Below are 16,485 nucleotides of genomic sequence, written 5' to 3'. Positions count from 1 at the left end.
GCTGTTTTCAAATTGAAGGATATTACATTTACAAAAAGCAAGAAAACGACCTAATGTAGCTATGACAGTTCAACTAACTCTCAATTTGAATCACAAACTTGATTTCTGTCTTTGCTTTCCTAGAAAATAAACCTACTGACTGTCTAGCCCACATGGAAACACCAACACATGCTTAACCCAAATCTGCTACAAAAGCTTTACAGACGTCCCTCGATACTACAGGATACTTACAAGATTTTACTTCATTCTCAGCTCAGGTCCCCATGAGAGGGGTAACTGTTCCTTTCCAGGTAATAACATCCACAGGAAAAAGAAACCATGCATTATAGGTAACAATCAGATTTGAAGAAAAAAAAATAGAGAGTTGCTGAGCCGGTTGTGTGTTGTGTCATACAGGCTGCAGACAGAGAGGAACAGAGGCACTGTAGTCACATATGTTGCCAAAGCCTCTAGCTTGGCAAAGACGCTCATTAAGCCACTGACAATCATTCCCACAAAGCCCGATCTGAAGGCTATTCACTGGGTGTGTACAAAAGAGAGTGGAGGAATGCAAGTTCCATCTCGCCCCCCCCTTTAGCGTCATGAAAGATGTTTGCTGCACCTGAAGTCGCAACACAAAGTGTTTATTTGCAATGATGGACTGAAGGGAAAATATTAAGAGTATACATGGTGGGAGCACAGATCACCTGCTGTGTGAAAATCTGCAATCTTCTTTTGTCAGCTAGTAACAATCCCCTTAATTGCTAATACTGCTGGAGATTGTCGCTCAGCATTTGCCCAGTATTAAAGCACTGAAGCACACTCCTCTCTTCCCACTGTAAAGAGACATTGGATTGAAAAATCAATGTATAGGGTTGTTTTAGTATGCATCTGGATTCAAGTAGACCTAGACTGTTCCATGCTGGTAAACAGAGACTCGACTTCATGACCATACATATGGACCTAAATGGAGGCTGGGTGACATGTCAGGGGAAAGCTCAGTGCACAGAGAGTGCTGAGACTGTTGATAAGAGCCTTCCACCAGCCCGACAAAAAAAAAGTCGCAGTCTCTCTCCCACGACACATGAGGGGGAAGGGAGGAAGCACCCCCAGTCTGGATGATGTATGGTGTGGACCCTAGACTGAGACTTGGGTTTTACCAGGGAGAAAGGCATAAAATGAAAGGGGGGAGGAGGGTCATGCTTGAATTATGCTGATGTGGGTCATAACCGCGGTAGAAAACCAACCAAAGGCAGGGCTGCTTCCAAGGAACTTGCAGCCACAAATAACGAGGTTATTATCACTCGGGCCTCACAAATGCTGACAGTTGGGAAATGCTGGAGGTGAGATTGTGTACCTTTATAGGACTGGACACATATATGTAGTCATTTAGCAGCTTGTTACGGGCAATTTAAACTCTAAATTTATTTAAACTGAAAACGATAAATTACAGATAACATATGTTGCCTGCCCTCTCTCTCTATATTGATTTTCGACATGGATGCACCTATCTATTCATATCTGCCAATATTCGCCTTGGTGTCTGCCATCAGCCTATCTACAATAAGATGAGATTCACTGATGACAGTGACCGATGTTTTTCTGTTGTATTACATCAATTCTGTGCAGGCTAACCAGCAGGGTTTAAGAGTAACAGCGTCCTGTCGTGCCAGGGACAATGAAAATGTGTTTGGGATGACCAGAGAGCTTCCCAGGACGACTTCAGGGTGAAAGGACTAGGGATGGGTATTGTCGAAAAAAATACCAGTACCAATACCAGTACCCTTAAAGTGGAACCGAGAGAGTACTTCATTTGATACCTCTGTTTTCTACTACAGGTGTGTAATAGGCTATAGTTATACTTCAAACATTTTGGTAGCATCTTGGCACAATGAACGACCAACTCTGTCAGATACACCAGGCTCTACTTCACCACACCACAAACAGTATGTGGGTTGTAGCTGCTGCAGTAGTGGGCCAATTACGTGTCGCATTACACTGAAGAATGCTTGTGGTGATTGGCTAAGAGTAAAACCATAAAAATATTCTGTTTTTCTAAATCTAGATACAAAAAGGACTGAATGCAGGTATTGTTTGACTGGAGAAGTTCCAATACTACTTGGTACTTGATTATTTTTGTCAATATCCTAAAGGTTGCATTGAGTTACATTATGATGCGTTCAAGCTCTATTCACAAAAAAATGAGTAATGGCCGAAGGGAAATTTAAACTTATGATTTGTTCTCATGAAATCTTGTATTTGACAAAAGCCTTGAATTAATGCAGCTGTTTGAGGGTAAACTTTGTTGATGTTTTCACAGCAATATAAAATAGATTTAAGAGAGGGAATTATGATACATCATATATAGTAAAAAGGCTTTTCAAGCAGTTTTTTTTCATAATCATTTTCAAGTAAAAAGGTTATATTAAAGGTTGCTTCATAAATCTGTACAATTGAATTTGTGCTCATTCAAAGGTAATATAATAAAGGGCGGAATGACTTTAAAACAGTGCAGTTATTTCTATAATTAAGATTTATTTGTTACGAAAGGAGGAATAAACAACAACAAAACAAAAACAAAAACAGCCATATTGTTATTTTCAACATCAGTATCAGCACAGACTTTCAAAATTGGTGCATCCCTAAACGTAAATCATCTCGATTTAACCCACAGATGCAGCTTTCTTTGCCTGCTCTTTGAGTAAATGAATGGACTGAAGAGAGCGGATGGACTTTTCATTTTATTTAGCTTGAGGTTTCCATTTAGCAAATTGGGTTTAAAAGGCAGACAGAGAACATGATAAAGGAAATGCTGATACTGATGGCTGGGATTCGGAGCTGTTGGGGGGCTGGGGGTGAGGGGGGGACACTGGTCTTTTCATAATGAGAGCAGTCAGCCAAAGTCAGTAACTGAGAACACTCACACGCCTCTGTAGCGCCAGCGCGAGGCCCTTAGAGCCCATAAGCACTCTTTGAGCTACAACAGGATGGAGCTGCCATTATGGCCACACAAACAGAGGGAAGCCTTATGAACTTTGCACAAATGCTTAGTGCTCCGGGGCTGGACAGCTCTGGAAGCCGGGGGAGATGGGTAGGTACCGGGGCGGGCTGCCAGTTCCGAAAAGCTTAGTGTTCATGCACTCGGGCCAGACAAACCTGACATTGTCCTGGGCACTGCCCCGGGGAAAGCCTCTTCCCCTTTCTCTCCACTACCCTGGCTCATTCACACTTCCAGCCCAGTTGATTCACTGATTTGGACATGACTTACAGAGGCGAGAAGGCAAACATTTATTCACACTTTGAACCGATTGTTAAAATGCCATAAAGGAAGTCAGGGAGAAAGTGTAAGCAGATCGTGCAACTCAATAAACTCTCATGAATTCAACTGGCTTATTTTCTGCTGTCACCATGCTTCACTGGCACCTGACGTGTCATTTGTCACATTTGCCAGTCTGATACAGTTTTGAGCATACACTCTGACTTCGCTTGGGTGGGACTCATTCAGAAATTCAATTTAAAATGAGATAATCCATCGCACTCTCACGGAAAAAAATGTTTACAACATCTATAATTTATGACACATCTCTTATCTCCCTCAAGCAGCAATCACTTAATGTTATCTGACCGCTACAAGATGGAGGTCTGCAGCCTTATTGTATCAGTGGAATTAAAATAATGCTCTCTTGACCTGCTGCCCCCCTTGGGCAAGACCAAACCGAATGAGTGGAAAGCACAAATAACACCAGGCGCATTCAGAGCCAGAGCCACGTTGCTCCCCCACGGTCTGCTTTGAGAGCAGAGAAAGAAAAATGCAGGTGGTTTTATCCACGGTTCATGACCCCACGAAAACCTCAAAATGTAGCTATGTGTTTCACGTGATACCTTAAAATCTCCTTCGACCTGTCAGGTTAAGACAAATGTTGAAGCACCAAAGAGATTTTTTAAAAAAAATGAGTTATGGGAGAGCCATCGATGTCCCTGAAGGACAACCAAATTGCTGAGGCAGCACAGAGACTGATTTACAGTTTTTCCACCATTTGGCAAATATGCTTACTACACACAGTGTGGCGCTTTTAATTGAACTTTGGGCACACGGCCCGTTTCACCAAAAAGTCGTCTGTTACTCAGTCTGTCAAAAACGGTCAATAAGCCTCTAACCTGGCACTCGCCGACAGAAGTGGGGCAACCTGCTTTTGGCTGATACCATGCGCTTTATTCTCTGAGCTCTGAATCAGTATGAAAACCAATGCATTTTTGTGTATGGTTTTTATAAGTTGTCATGGTAACAGGTGCTCCTATCTTCTTGCTGATCACTTAGGCATTGATGAGAAGTTGTCCTGGGTTGATGCATTGTGGAGTTGTTTACCTCAGCATGCTACATGTGCGTGTGTTTACATTTATTTCAGGTCACAGTTTGGGAATTCCATTACAAACAACTTGTGACTCTATTTGAACTCAGCAAGAGCCTGTGCATTATGCCACAGATGTGACTGGTACTGTTTATGACCTGTGACTACAAATGAAAAACAGACTAAATTCCTGCAATGAAATTGCCCACATTTATGAGCAATTCTCCATTATCCGTGGCACTTTAACAGGCTCCTCAATTATTTCCAGATCTACGTTGACAGCTGATTTATTCAGTGCGGTGTACTACAGAGGACCTGATCAAACAACAGATATCTAAAAACAGATAAATCAAAAAACATCCGTAGGGTGTTGCACACATTTTGTGGTTTATCTGAACTCTACAAAATGTTTAATAATGTATTAGTTGAGTAGCTTAAGAAGAGTTAAGAGGTTCCAGTTTTTTTCGAGATAGTAAAACAGCACACTCACAAGAGGGTGTGAAGGCGAGCTGACTGCAACCCTGTGAGGACACGGAGAGCACAGGAGAGGGACTGTTCCAGACTGTTATCCAGCTCTCTCAGCCAGACTGCCGGCCTTTAGAGCATCACAGATGGTGCGCTCAGTGATCATGGCAGTGATCAGGGGATCTCTACTCCTGATTAGCACACCTACTGAACACAATGTGCACAACAACGTCTGTTCCATCTCTGGCTGCACAACACCAAACAGTAAGCAAACAAACATCACTTTTACAAATTGTGAAATAAAGCAAACGCTCTGTCCTTACAAAGCTGGACCAATAATAATGCAAAATATTCTTCATTTAATTAAAACTATTCATATTTGGAAAAAAAAATGCACGGCAGTGAAAGCATGTCTTCAAAATTTAAAGGGGCAGTTCACCACAAATTCAAAAATACATATTTTTCCCCTTACCTGTAGTGCTGTTTATCAGTCTAGATTGTTTAGGTGTGAGTTGCAGAGTGTTGGAGATATCATCTGTAGAAATGTCTGCCTTCTCTCTAATATAATTGAACTTTATGGCACTCAGCTTGTGGTGCTCAAAGCACAAAAAAATGCATTTGAAACACTCAATGACAATGTCTCTTTCAGAAATCAAGACCCAGTTAATCAAGATAATCCACAGACATTGTTGAGCTCATGCAGGAACTATTTTCTGTCTGCCAAACTACACCCCCAACCATAACATTGCACAGAAGGAAGCACGCATCTACTGCTAACTCACCTAGCACCACTTAGCTAGCTACCAATTCAGCTCAGCCAAGAAGGACGCCATTAATGTTCACATTTCGGACTTAGGGCTGCACCTAATTTTTGTTTTATCTAACAATTAGTTGATTAATCTAACAACTAATTCATCGATTAGACTGTAACAGCAGTCTGTAACATTAGTTTAAGCCATTTTCTCACTTGTGCGCAGCCGAATAACAGTCTTAGATGACGCATTGTGTAACGTTGCATTAGCAGCTGTGCAGAAACTACCTAGGTGAAATTAAGAAACATTTATAAAATCAATTAACTGACTACTACAAAAAAACAGAAATATGTTCTATTACGTCAATGAATCGACCCAGCCATATTGCACAGTAACAAACACAAACCTCTCATCCATGAGTAGTAAACTTCCTTCTGAGCAGTGATAGGGTTGGCGGGTGTAGTTCAGTGGGGAGAAAATAGTTCCCACATGAAACTGCTCACAACAAGGTCCCTTAATTACCTTGAGTAACCAGGTCATGATTTCTGGAAAGAGACATTGCTGTTGAGTTGATCAAACGTATTTTTTTTGCCACTTTGAGCACCACAAGCTGAGTGCCATCTAGTTCCATTATACTGGATAAACAGCAGACATCGTTACAGCTGATATCTCCAACACTCAGCAATTCACACCAAAACAATCTAGAATAATAAAAAGCACTAAGAAGAAAAAATATTTACTTTTGGTCTTTAACATAATTCAGGTTCATAATGTTGCAAGTTGTAAAAGTGCGGTAAAATAATTGTAATCTTTCAGACTAATAATATATTAGGCTATATGTTTAACCAGAGTTTTGTAGCCTCATTTTTTAATTCAAACTTGAAGTTAAAATTTGTCAACCTATTTCCAAAAACTTAGAAGGAAGCAATTAATTTATCCATATCAAAGAGAAAACAGTAAAACTGAACATAGACAAAAGCAGTCTGGCTTTTATATTTTCTTATATTCTCTGCTGTAGACAAGTTCAGATAAAGTGTCCACTTAGACCTCAATTTAATCATGTTTCTGCCAAGAATCAATAAGCTATTTCACCCAAGTGACTTTTAGCAATGGAAATGGCCTCTACTCTATAGCTGTTTAGAGTGTGTACACAGCTGACAGAGAAGGCAGAGGCAAACATGAGCTTGAAAATGAACTCATTAAGATAAATGCAATGTCTCTTAGTAAAATGTGTAGGCATGGCAACCAGGCTTGGCTCTCCTTTGAGATACACCCTGGACACACAGCCTTGTGCGCAAACGTACGCACACATGCACAAATCTGCTCGCACAAATGCACACTCTAGTCTGAATCAAATCCCCTTCTCAAGAGAGTGGCTCAGTTGTAATGGAATTGAAAGGTCCTGCAGGCAAAAAGCTACAAGAGAAGATGATCTCCATCAGCAGCTGCCCACCTGTCGGAGAAGACAGTTCATGAGGAAACACTCAAGGCACAGCCTGAGTGTTCTCCTCAATATTATTATGCCAACAAGTAGGATTAATTATTTCCGGAAAACAAGCTTTTTTTCCGCCTATAGTCCTATGACAAGGGAAAGCAGGGCAGATAATTCAGTTGCACGCCCCCCATAATAAGCACTAAGGATCTAATAGCCTTTTAAGGAGCGGCCTGCTGGCCACCTCTTCACACACACATCTTGGGGTCAGCCCTTTAGGTGCACTGAGGCAGAGCAGCCCGTCGCGCTACACAGTTAATCCTGCAGTGGAAAATGTCGGTGGGATCCGTCTCACATGGACGCACAGCAAGAGATGAGGCAGACCAATATTTGAGACGAATTAAAGATGTGTGTGTGTGTGTGTGTGTGGCGGACTGGGGGTGTAGAGGGCGAGGCCTCGTCTCTGTGTGTGTGTTTTTACACAGACATGCTCATCAATAGGCTGGCTGCACACCTTTTCAGGCTTCATCCTCATGGCCATTCACTGAGCACATAAAAAGAACACTGGCAGGTCTACTTCAGTGTGTGTGTGGGCTGACAGTATTGTCTAGCAGTTACTTGCCTTAGCAACACTGCGAAAATCCTTGATTCTCCAATATTTACTTTAAAATGTGTCCATTTAGGAGAACTTAGCATGCAACAGTACCACACATATCTTTACTTTTGAGCATGGGAAGCATGCGGTGGTGGGAAACATGTAGCTCTATTGTTCTCAAAGCCTCTCTTGATAGCCAATTAGCCAACGTCAAGTGTAGTAGCCCAAAGGCACAATTCTACAAGGTAAACCAGGAACTGAATGCAAATATCCCTTCTGGCTTTACTTGGTGGATTATGCTTATCAGTGTCTAGTTACATTTTTATGGTTCATATGTTCACAGCAGGTGGCAACCTCCAGGTCTGAAAAGTAAAGTGACAATTTGCTACCACAGTGACAACATTAGTTAGGTATTGTAACCATGGCGTAACCCCAGATTCACAAATGCAGGCGCTATTTCACTGTGTTGTCACGTCATGAAAGTTGAATGTAATGTTTTATCACATATAGTCTTGTTCAGCACTGGGTTGTACTGAAAGACCTTCTAAGGAGTCAGATGTTCAACTTTTTTCACCTTGTTTTTTCGCCTGTTTTGTTCTAATACTGTCAATCCTGTTTTCCACTAGCAAATATTAGCATTTGCATTATCACAGTTAACCATAGCTGAAAGAAAAAAAGTGCAAATCAAGCTAGCAGCTAGCATTAGAGTACCTCCAGCCTCCTCCAAATATGGTCACTTCTGGCCCTAAAATCCAAGATGGTGACGGCCAAAATTCAAAACTCCCAGCCTCAAAACTGAAGTCCACAAACCAGTAAGTTACATCACCCTGCCTACATTTACTCTTCTTTTTTTATTATTACAGTCTATAGTTCACAGTATGGGATACTTGAGGCTCAGGGTAGTAGTGGCTTATAAAACCTACATAAATTATTCACTATGCCTGCGGGGGCTGTTGAGGACCTGCAAGAACCTGACATTTGCCTACAATCTCATGAATGACATGATCAGCTTAATAAATAACAGGAGTACCTGAGAAATTTATGGATGAACATAAAGCAGCACCTTGTGACTTGGGGCAAAGCAGGTACAGTTCTCTCTTTGGGTGTAATACTGACTGGCCAGTCTTAAAAATGGCTGGATTCCATTATTATTTTACTGTTTATGAGCACTAGTGGTAACGTGCAGTGATATAACTGTGGAACGAATCACAGAACAGGAAATGTAACCACAGGACAATATGTAGAAATATCTACCCTACATCAAACCATTACGACAGATGTGGAGTGCCTCACCAAATCAAGAGCTTAAAGCTCTCAATGTTTCTGAGAGCCAGTGCCACTTGAAAGGATGCTCGAACAAATGAAACAAATGCCCGCTTCAAACTGAAACACGAGGCACACCCAGAAAGTTATCTTTTCACAACTTGAAAGGACACATGGGGCATTAGAAAAATCCAGTGAAAGGGGCTTTTGGAGTTGGTGCCTTTGTCAGACTAACATCAAAAGCTCTGCCTGAAGACAGAATATAGCTTTGTGTTTTCTGTGTGTGTGTGGGTGGAGGTCTTCTGTTTGTTGTACTAGAAGTCACATAGAGGAGAACTAACTGTCCATTTTTATATTCAAAATACACACAAAAAAACTCCTAGATTGTTTTTGTGAAAAATATTGACTACCATTCACTCAGTTGGACAGCAATTAGACAAGCTCAGATTATTGTCTGGGACATTGTGATTAGCAAACTTTAGAATGTTTAGCATACTGTTGGCTTTTCCAGACATATCTACGCTGTGTAGCTCAATAACTAACACCACAGTGAGTTGGGCTCTGGAGGAAAAGATTATAGCACCCCTCTGTAGACCAATCAATACAATTTGTGTCCAGATTATGAGTCATGAGTGGCGACCTTGGCTGCAGTTCTCGGGTTTCCGTTTATCAAACCCGTATTTTGTTCAAGCCGGTTTTGAGAATTCAGAGCATACAAAAAATGTAAGCTATGCAGCCCTGGGAAAGTCAAGCACAATGTGTATTTAATGTCCAATGTTACATGCTGCTTAAAGGGTTAAACTGTGGGAGGTTGAGAGGTAATAGCAGTGCAAATTTCAAATGAGCAAAGAGGGTGTTAATTCAGGTCTCAAGAGGTATGGAGTGGTTAGAGCAAAACGAGGATGGCGTCCTCAGGTTCTGAGTATATAGTCAAGTACTGTATCTGCTATGCTGCGGTTTGGAATCTGCATTGAGTGGGATAAAATCTAATTTGTTTAATCATAAAATCGAACCTACAACAGGACAGAGTGAGGGAGGGAAATTGAGATAAAAATCATTAGTGTTGGCATGCCCTCTGTATCTATAGACACATCCTTTGGAAAGAAAGGTGTTTTGTAATCATAAATGCTACTTCAAACAGTGGTGCAATATAGATTTGTTTTGTGATGTGGTTTGGACCACATCTCGGTAACAGGTTGGCCGATGACAAGGCGGGTACACAACTGACCTCTCAGTGGTTCCATGCAGTGGCTAAATAATCAGGTTAACTGATGATTGAACACACAACATTGTGAGCTCTATAACAGGCCGCCCAAAAGCAAACAACACAAAAGTGACTAAAAGCACCAGCAACCTCAATCTAATTATGTCTTTTGATGCACATGTCAACAGATTAAAAGCAATGTCAATGATGTCATGGTGAAGATGCAGAACACTCAGTGTTAGAGAAGAAAAGGAACTGGAACAATGGCAACACAGGTGGATCATCAAAAAGGACGCAACATCGACTGCACAATGGTAAGTGATTTTTGCAATGGTACAAAAGCAGCCTGTTTGTTAATGGCAGAATGCTTAAATATTTGACCAAACTGTTCTAAAAGATGGCCTTCAGTAATGGTGGGAAACATGCACACTACTGACTTACAGTATTTATATTAGAAATATTATTAGAGATGTTCAAATATTTTTTTTCTTCCTGATACTAGGTCTGATACTTAAACTTTACCATTACATAACATAATAAAATTAAATTAAATGTATAACAAATAAATGTCAAATATTGCCAAATTGCTCACATTTTCTAAATGATAACGTTACGTTATTTATCGGGAATCAAGTCTTCTTCACTGCTCTAAAACAGTGGCTGCCAGTGGCTGCACAAAGCAACTCTTTGTGTAGGCTACTGTTATTTGGGTGTGAAACTACTTTTATTTTATTAATAAAGTATATTGTATCGGATCGATGCAGAGACACATACTTTCCGATACCCAATCCAGAATATTTTGCAGTATCAGAGGCATTTCTGATATTGGAAGAGGTATCGGAACATCTCTAGTACTTATAACTCATATTCTTTGGTTTTATAAAACAACATTTATTGACACTGACATGTATTGCTATTAATTTTGAACACTGAAAATAAATTGTTAGATGCAATATTGATACTTCATCAACATACGCACTGAGTACCAATCCCAATAAATCTGTATACCTCACTGGGACTGGAATCATTGTTATATAAGGTAACATGAGGCAAGGGATTACTGTGACACCAGAAACAAAGTGGGCAGCCGGCTGTGACAGAATGAATGTAACTGATAGTGGAAACACAGAAGTTGACACACTTGGGCACAAATGTTGACTGGTATGTGTAATTAAGGTTTGTGAACTGCTTAAATGATCCAACAGTGATACTGCTCAGGGAAAAACATGGGGAAGGCACTCCCACGCAGTGATACCATCCTGTTAAAAAAGTCACATTAATGGTAATTTGTCACTCATAGCCATTTACACTAGTGCAATGTTGATAGGTTTTCCTGGGAAGCACAAGTGGTCATGTGAGTGGGTCCCCAATATTTTTTTTTTGACAAATTGTTATGGTAAACTCAAGTTTGATGTTATATGATTATAACTAGGTTAGTATTCGTTGAAATCGTCAATATATCTGGCAATTAAACAAATACAACTGCAAATCTAAAAACACAAGTTTCACTGTCAATGGTTTCTGTGACAATATAAACACTTTCAAAATGATTTCAGTATGGACTTGTTGTTCACAGTGTTGCATTATCAGGGAAAATAATAAGATGCATCCTGTGGACACATCAATAGAGAGTTTACTGCATCATCTCAGACTTAAATGTGTCAGGGACGAATAAGGGAAAACCTAGCATCATCACTGCTAGTGTTAATCATGTACTTTGTGTCAATAGGACTATTGAGAGTATTATCTTGAGCGATTCTATCTCGTCCTCAATAATGTCAATCCAATGTTTGTCTTGTCAACACTTGTCTCAATTTAACAGCTGTATGCTTTGGATCATGAAATGACATATTGAAAATAGAATTAAGAGTTGAGAGAGAAGTTTGACGAACTCTGTTGTCTAATCATTCAAACTGGTCAATGCAACATTGAACCTGTTCCACAGGTTGACCAAAATGCCACTGAAGAAATACCTTTTGAGCAGTTGACATAATATCAATCCAAAGGGGCCTGGAGGCTGCAGCCTGACTCGAGATACAGATAAGGAGTAATTACTTTCCCAAGCAATCACTAAAGCCTGCCTGCCCTTCATTTATTTGCTTGCAGAAAGTTTCTTCAATACACAACCTTTTGTTGCCATCATTTACATATGGGAGCACATAGTTACTGGAATTCAATATCACCCACTGGATTGGCGGTGCTATCGGTTACTTTATTGCCTCTTTTTCCCCCCTTTAACAATCCCACAAGGTCTGTGACTACACTGATGAGTGGGCTGTTACAGTAACAGAGCCACACAAGGCCAGTCACTTTTATAGATATTCTAAATGTCAGAGTTCATGTTAGGCCCCAAACAGAGGTTCCAAAGTCATTTTGCCAAAAAAGAAACCTCAATATTCATTGTGACATAACATGCTTACATGTTTCTTCCACGAGGAAAATAGCAGCTTCAGACACCCTGTTCACCAGGAAACCAGCTGTCTTGTTGTCATATTTCTCATGTTCTGTTATGTGTCTGACTTTTTCATGCAGTCCCCAACCACAGCCCCCATTAGGGTGGACTATGCCATGTCGTGACATGGGAACCCTTAAAAACGTGTTAAGAGCCGAAGGCATTAGCATTTTGGACGCTACTGAATGGAGGCATTTGTTCCTCTTCCTGTGCCTCCCTGAAAGACTCTATTAAAGGGAGGTTTAGGAATTGCTCTGTTTTGGACATGCTGAAGTTGGGGCAGCATGAAGAGAACATTTGACCGAAGATTTTCCTAGAAAACATCTTGGGGTTATTGATTTATAATTATTTGTATGTGAACACAAAGAAATGCCACTGACATATAAAAAAGACAGGCTAGTAAAAGCAATTGGCTTTTTCCAGTGTTTAAACATCCTCACATCCTGCCACTGCTTGTCAAAGGTTGCAACATACAGATACAAATGCTGCACACTAAATATTGTTTGCCCCCACCAGATGGTTAGTGTGTGACTGAAGGGGGTTTAGATAGAACAAGTCAATAAGAGCAGACTGTGCTTCTTTAGGATCTTTCCCTACTGTGACAGTGTAAAACCTTGACCACATATCCAAAAGAAAATATACTGTATGTGCCTTTACCAGACCATAGCTACAATTTACATGTCAACTGGCACTTTCCACATGCCTACAGACGTAACATGTCATAGAGACAGGAATGTTTAATGGATTCCACCTTGTAGCTTTGTAGGGAGCTGGTGACAGACCAAGCAGAATTCCACACTGCTGGCTCCATTAATGAAGGCTTTGATTGATCTGTGATTCTATCTCATGCTGTGGCCGCAGCAGGATGTGTGGTCAGTCCGAGGCAGGCTCTTCACTGTCTGACATCCTAGCTTTCATCTCCGAGCCTTAAACAGTTTATGTGTTACATTTCCAATGACTACATCATCCATAATGCATATGCCTCAGCCCTGCCTGATGATGAACAATGGTCGCATCTTAGCAACATGCGTACACTTCTCAATAGGCAGCTTTGATTTGTTATCACCGGTTGTCTGCTGTGCTGGAACGCTCAGCTGCTAATCCAGAATGAGGTTATTGAGAAACACAATTGATTACAATACAAGTGAACTAGAAACAGTACATCTAACAGGCAATCGTAAAACCATGTCAGTACATTTAATTTTTGTTTTTTTTTCTTTATATTTGGATGAAATTTGTGATATTTTCTACTTTACTACAACCAGATTCAAAACTGATGTATGTGCTAAGAATTTATAATGATAAAAGTCTGGTTATTTGATAGCAGGTGGGTAAGAAAGCTGTTTTGGCATCGTAAAAGAATATAAATTATGTTCCTGTGGAACAATCCTCTACCTTCATTTAAATACCTTGATAACAATTTGGCACATGTCTAAAAACACATCTAATTAGCAACCATGTTGAGACTGCATTTGCAAATAGCAACACTATCAAGGGACAAGTGTTTATGGACATTTAGAGATTAAACTACAATTAAACTACCTTGGTCAAGTGCCTGTAGCCTCCTGCCAGCAAAGCCAATCATGTGTTTTTGGTTTTTCCATTTGCATAAAACTAATGACATCACCCATATTGGTCAGGAAACAAACGTAATAAGATTATAACCGAAGATTAGAGTCAGGCTGATATGGCAAGAGCTGATAATATTGGCGGATATTGGCTTAACGAAGACAGATTGGTATCACAATACATAGGCTCTGGAGTTGGCTGAGCAGCATATTACAGATCAGAACATGAGGAGTATGTTAATTCTTCAGCTGTAAAATATAGTGCCCTTTATCACCACTCTCTGATGATCAAAACTAAAGAAATGTCAGCTCATATTTCTTGTAGAAATTTTTTTTTATCTTAACTGGACCACGGAAGTCCAGTTTTGGTGTGGCTTCATCCAAAACGCAGCACTGGGGGGATCCCTGCCTCTGGGGGATTGATCTCCTGCAATATGAGCATTGATCCGCATCAGTTAGAGTACAGCAATTTGGCCAGTCATCATCGATGACACCCTGTTTGCCAGAATTAAAGCATGCGCTATCTGGGGCTGATAAATGCAGCCAAACCATGTAGAAAAAACAAGTACTGGCATTCTGCATCCTGTTTGGTTGACCCTGAATAAGACAGAATAAAATAAACATATGAGATGAACAGAAACACAGTTTCTGCCGTGACATCAATTAACCAGCCTGTTCAGTGGCAAGGACAAGAGGAAACCACACTCATTTTTTTACTATGATATGCAGTGAATTTACTGCAGCCTCTCAGGGGCACACAGAGTTAAATTACTGTGAAAGCTTATTGATTTGTAAAGAGGAGGGAATGATTGTGCTTAAAACCAGGGAAAGGGCTACGCACAATGACTGCAGGCTCTTCAGTCAAGAGTTCATTTGGATGGCTGAAAATCTATACTGCCACTACAAAACCTACAGAAAGGGGGTTGGAATATGTCCGCCTTTGCATGTAATTAGAAAAAGATGGCCATGTAAAGGTTTTCACCATGACTGAAGAAATAAACAAACTTGATGAATGTGTCTTGTCACGACCCTGTATTGATTTTCAAGTATTGCATTTAACACCTTCTTGAGAAATAGAGGTGATAAATCTTCATTCTGCTGAAATATGCATTTAGACATTTATTAGCCCACCTTTTGATGCTGGAATATTTTCCATTTGAAGGTGCTCATACGGCTATTTGAAATCTTAAAACGCAATTAGGAGTCCAGGGATAGCACATACACAGCACATCAATTTCACCAGCCCCATCCCCCAGTTTAACACTGCCACCACTGTTTGTCTCTCCTCCCCGTTCCCCCCTTCTCAATATTGAAACAAGTAAACAACGCCATCTTTTCCAGCCTTTAAATGAAGATAAACGAGGACAAACTCCCCAATTAGCCTCCTTTCATCATGCGAGGCTGGTTGAAAGACGACGTCACCACTAATGCACTCGTGGTGGTGCTTCGCTACAGTGAGTTGTACGTCCTGCTTTAAAGTGAGAACAGGAACCGTGAATTCATCTCTCTTGAATTAATTCATGTGTTCACACCCTGAAGTCTCAGATGAGCCCTGTGAATGTGCAGAGGCAGCAGAACAGGGACAGCCATTAGTGTCCACAGCAGCGCGGCTCTAATGATGATGGCTGTGGACTTGCTGTGCTCTGCATTCTGGGCACCAGAGCTGTGGGATGGACTCTCCAACATGCTCCTCCGTAGATAGTAGCCTTGCTGCATTTACTGGGTCAAGACTGGAACCAAATGGCTCAGAACAATGTTTCTTTTGATGCACTGAAGCACATGCAGCTTTGATCAAACCTGGTTTTTCTCTTACTCTCTCTTTTTCATGTAAATGTTTTACACTGCTTAAGTCCTCAGCCTTATCTTGTTATAAAAGTAAGCAGTGCAAAGAAAAAGCATCTACAAATTCAGAAAATCAAAGCAGCAAGCTGCGGTGGCCAACCCCAGCCGACTAACCGGGTACTGTTTATTGACAGTGACAGAGAAGCAAAGCTATGCCATCAGTTTAATGGCCCAACCTCCAGCTTTATAACACAGCAGCAGGAAACTGGAGACACACAGACTTATAAATCAGCCACTGTGTGGGGGGAAAACCATTTTGATACCATTTTCGCCACTTATTGAGCAAAACAAATCCCCCTCTGGTTCATGTTGGAGCCAGTGTGGGGTCTTTTCAGGCTGAGCATTATAATAGAATCCCCCACCTAGAGCTATGCTTATGGTTGGCTTCATCAGTATTGGCCCCCATTTCACAATTCACAGAAAAGAGACAGACGGACGTGACTCCACTGGCAATACACACACTCCCAGCAACAGCATGCTCCTCCAGCTATCTGAACCACCTCACTGACAGCCTCTGTACAAGAGAAGAATATCCATCACTCACACCACATATTCAGTATTTTTCCCATCTCTCTGGGGTAATA

The 16,485-nt window shown here is 40.8% G+C and overlaps 1 protein-coding gene across 13 annotated transcripts in view; it reads right to left on the bottom strand.

The window, feature by feature from the left end:
- chl1b (cell adhesion molecule L1-like b) overlaps positions 1 to 16,485 on the bottom strand; it is an 82,893-nt gene that overhangs the window by 49,278 nt on the left and 17,130 nt on the right. For 2 of the 13 annotated variants that reach the window (XM_033626292.2, XM_078174418.1), the window contains exon 1: positions 232 to 415. The exons of the other annotated variants lie outside the window; for them this stretch is intronic. The gene's annotated coding sequence lies outside the window, so the exon portion shown is untranslated. Of the gene's footprint in view, positions 1 to 231; positions 416 to 16,485 lie in introns of those variants that run through there. 13 annotated transcript variants of the gene reach the window in all.

The sequence above is a fragment of the Epinephelus lanceolatus genome, chromosome 1, assembly GCF_041903045.1.
Source record: "Epinephelus lanceolatus isolate andai-2023 chromosome 1, ASM4190304v1, whole genome shotgun sequence".
Taxonomy (NCBI): Eukaryota; Metazoa; Chordata; class Actinopteri; order Perciformes; family Serranidae; genus Epinephelus; species Epinephelus lanceolatus.
This window is presented reverse-complemented; position numbering and strand designations above follow the sequence as displayed.